General features: G+C 44.7%; 1 pseudogene; it reads right to left on the reverse strand.

The window, feature by feature from the left end:
* Positions 1-3,094: 3,094 nt before the first annotated feature.
* Positions 3,095-3,626, reverse strand: LOC103587331 (annotated as a pseudogene).
* Positions 3,627-4,472: the final 846 nt, after the last annotated feature.

Consider the following 4,472-nt stretch of genomic DNA (forward strand, 5'->3'; position numbering starts at 1 on the left):
GGTCCCAGGTTGGCAATCTTTGTTTTTGAATAGTTGTAAATTGGTTACTTGTGGGGAGGAGCAATGCTGGGAATCATCTATTCTGCCATCATAATGAGATTATTCTTCTTGATCCTTCTTCTCTTGCACTCACATCATGTGCAGCATCATATGTAGGTCTTACATAAATTGGTTTTAAGAACTAGTTTGAAGACCGTTGTGAGATCCTTGTTTCTCTCCTCACCCCCAAATTCATGTTGTTCTCTAAGTTATTCTTGCCAAGGCACCTGAACTAAAGATTGGGGCAGTTTACAGCTTGATAAACTTGTCTTCTCCTGCCATGATCACAGCCTGCTATGAAGGGTTGTCACATCTTGGCTCTCATGAGCACAGCTGAGGAGACTTTGGGGCCTTATTTCTGCCTCAGGTGAAACCCAGGGTAGGGCATGAAGGTTAGAACAGAGAAGCAGCAGCTGCTACTGAAAAGACAGGAAGTGGAGGGCATTTCATAAAACAATTACGTGCTGAATAAAACATCAGGAACTCCTAAATGCACAGCTTATTCCAGCAAGGTGCTCTCTGATTCTGCAGATGTCTGTGAGCAAGTCAGCACAGGCTCTGCCGATCCCTTCCTCTCTCCTGGACCCTCCCCTCAAGCCCCAGAGCAGGTGATACCATGTACTGGTACTTTTTCTGCACAGCCTCACTTCCTTTTTCCTGGGCAGATAAAGGTCAGAAGACCTGGGCCCAGAAAAGGAGGATGGTTGAGTCAGGGGTTCTGCAAGCCCCCAGTTTTCCATTCCTTTCACCACCAAAGATGGGCAGTGTTGAACTTTTTGTCCTCATTTTTGGCAAGTTAATTTTAAAAAGAAACATTTGTAAAATACTAACTTATTTTCTCATTATTGTAATAGACAGCAGTGCCAATCTGAATTTCTAAGTAAGAGATAAGCCCACAAGTTAGTTTTACAGAACTCTAATGTAATTCCATCTCAAGAAAAGACGTGTCAGTTTCCTCATTGTTTGTAGATTGGGTGTCATTTTTAATTTCCTCTAATTAAAAAATGAAAACTTTGATATATCTTTGAAAACCTCATATTAAGGAAAACCATCTCAGACATTTCTAGCCTCTGAACATCTTTGACTCTCTTTCCCCATGACCCCTTGATTCTCCAGGAGTAGTCCTGGCCAAAAATTCTAAAGATAAGTTGAAATTACCAAAACACTTTAGGTTTTTTTTTTTTTTGTGACTGGTAAGCGGTTGGTGTCGCCCACACCACGCTCAGCCAGTGAGTGCACCAGCCATCCCTATATAGGATCCGAACCCACAGCCTTGGCGCTCCCAGTGCCGCACTCTCCCAAGTGAGCCATGGGGTCAGCCCAAAACATTTTAGTTTTTACTACCTCTTACATAGTCAGTCTGCAGTCCAGCCCAGAATAGGCTTTAAACAATTTTCTTTTGCATTTGCCTCTTAAATTCATTTATTCATTAGTTTATTCAAAACATATGATTTTGTTACCTTTCTTCTCTACTACACAATGTTAGGCATAGTGGACAAGATGTCAAACAAATTCCATACCCCAGAAGCTTGAAAGTGAAAGAGATTAACATTCATTCATTCAGCAGATATTACTATAATCATGGAAGCAGTTCTGAAAAGGATTGGAAGGAAACAATTTTCAGAAGCAAGGAGGTCAAGAAACTGAGAATCTTATAAAGTCATCGAGAATGATGGGAAGGTTAGTGGTGGGCAGTAGGACTGAATGAAAAGAGCCATCTGGCAGTGAAGAAGTGCAGCAATAGAGGGTGACATTCTAATGTCATGTGTGTAAAAGAGCTGGGCTGTGATGTAGGAGAAAATAAAATGATCCGCAAGCAACAGAGAGGATCTGGGAAGAGAAGGAACATTTTTAAACCATATATAGAAACATATGACATCTCATGATGTGCATTCAAAAATAACTGACCTTCGGGCCGGCCCCGTGGCGCACTCGGGAGAGTGCAGCACTTGGGTGTGCAGCAGCGCTCCCATGGCGGGTTCAGATCCTATATAGGGATGGCCGGTGTGCTCACTGGCTGAGTGCAGTGTGGACGACACCAAGCCAAGGGTTGCGATCCCCTTACCGGTCACAAAAAATAAATAAATAAAATAAAAAATAAAAAGAATAACTGACCTTCATTCTGCACTGTTTTCATCTAGAAAGTCAGGCACCTGGATGACAAAAAAACAGAAAATGAGGAGTGGTATTTGGCTATAAAGAAGAACTAAGGTAAACCTGAGCTGCTTTGGGCACTCAAAATACGGGCACCTTTTGCACTAGTTGCCAGTGATACTTTCACAGGGGTTGAGAAGCTATTGGTATGTAAAAAAGCTTATGGAAGAAGTAAATTACAATCATTTTGAATGGATCCCAGGCATTATGTGAAAATTTCTGGCATAAATCAGAAGAAAAATATAGACTTTTGTGTTAAGAACATAAGATCATAGAGGAAAGACAGCAAATGCGACTGGGTGGCCTGCTGCTGTAGATATGCCACCGTGGATCCACACTGATGGTTCCAGAGCAGGCAGCTGAGGAGCCCTGATCAGAACCTGAGTCCACAGCAGCCCTCAGCACCCACTGGGCTCTTCTCATGCAAGATGAAGACAAATGGATCCCAAGACTCTAGGAGTGGTGGCTGACATCTAATCTATATAACTGCCTGCATTAACCATAGGCGAGATATTCTTCTAGAGTAATGAAAAATCCCTACCTAAATGCTCAGTTAAAATTAGCATTATGAATGAATGTCCACAATCATAGTGAAGAAAACTCCTGGGGGAAAATTCTGTTCAGAGCTTAGAGTGAGAAGAGAATGGAGAGAGCTGAGTAGTTCAGAACATATAGCCATTATCTGGAGCCCCCCCTTTCAGATGGGGTGACAAACACAGGAAGACAGAAAGTCTACAGTGTGGGTAATTAGGTGTAACTCACATGTGTGCAAGTAGCCTACAATTTGTGAGAGATTCATGAAACTCATTTCCTACATTATTTCCTGCACAAGTTTTCTATGTTGGTGACTTATATTTTCTGTCTTTCTCATGCTCCAAACCCATTTATTTCCCATGAAAAGTCAGGAGCAGGGAAGACTTGGCACTGCTGGGAGCTGGAAGGAGAGGAGGAAGCACCAGAGTTTGTGCACAGGGAGCGGGGGGATCCGCAGCGTTGTGTCTGTGCTGCTAACACAGAGATACATGGCTGAGTCCCCGGGTTCTGTGGGCTGGATCTTCAGGGCAAAGACTGAGGCATCGAGCACCTGAACTGAGAATCGTTCCTTGGGCATCCCTGTTTCATCTATGGGAGCCTGGTTGCAGAAGTAAATCAGCAAGTCCAGTCCCTGTACCACAGTCTGTACCAGTATAAACAGTTGTGGCCTGAAATTGGCTCAAATCTCAAAGTTACGGCTTGTCCCCTCTCTGTCACCTTGTGCCCGGATGAACCCACCATCTATGTGCTCTATAAAGGGAGACAGAATTTGGGGACAGAATGAGGAAAATACAGGGAGCCATCAAGGATGGAAACCCACATGAAGATGCCCAATATTCTGAGGATTCACTCACTACCAAGACACAAAGGGCCACACAGCAGAGGGTCTGGGTGCCCATGGCAAGAACAGATTTGGATCATCTCAGACCTAAGGTAAGAACAGATTTGGATTATGTCAGACAAGGGCCCTTGTGAGGATGAGCAAAGCAGTGAGTTTTGGAGCATTTTATTCCCACAAAAATGCATCTGTCAGTCACATCACTAAATGAGTTATCATCCCCAATTTGAAAGTTCCTTTCAGAGGAGGCTGAATCTCTGGGAGATGAATAGGGCAGGACTGAACTCAACCATGATTGACATGAGATATATAAATCTACACATCTAAAGGTTCCCTGAGGATTTTTTTGTTTGTATTATCTATTCAGCATGGCTTCTCCATTGTGTCTCTGATCCAAGAGCCAGTCAGCTATACCCATCTGCACCACAAACTACAAGTATTTAAAGATGAGCTCATGGGCCGGCCCGTGGCTCACTCGGTAGAGTGTGGTGCTGATAACACCAAGGCCCCGGGTTTGGATCCCACATAGGGATGGCCGGTTCGCTCACTGGCTGAGCGTGGTGCTGACAACACCAAGTCAAGGGTTAAGATCCCCTTACCGGTCATCTTTTTTTAAAAAAAAAAAAAGATGAGCTCATTGGGCCAGCCTGGTGGCGCACTGGAGAGTGCGCCGCTTGGGAGTGCGGCGGCGCTCCCGCCGAGGGTTCGGATCCCATGTGGAGACCAGTTCCCGCTCACTGGCTGAGCGTGGTGCTGACAACACCAAGTCAAGGGTTAAGATCCCCTTACCGTTCCTCTTTTTTTTTAAAAAAAAAAAGATGAGCTCATTGGGCCAGCCTGGTGGCGCACTGGAGAGTGCGCCGCTTGGGAGTGCAGCGGCGCTCCCGCCGAGGGTTCGGATCCCATG

Source organism: Galeopterus variegatus, unplaced genomic scaffold (genome assembly GCF_000696425.1).
Source record: "Galeopterus variegatus unplaced genomic scaffold, G_variegatus-3.0.2 Scaffold443, whole genome shotgun sequence".
Taxonomy (NCBI): domain Eukaryota; kingdom Metazoa; phylum Chordata; class Mammalia; order Dermoptera; family Cynocephalidae; genus Galeopterus; species Galeopterus variegatus.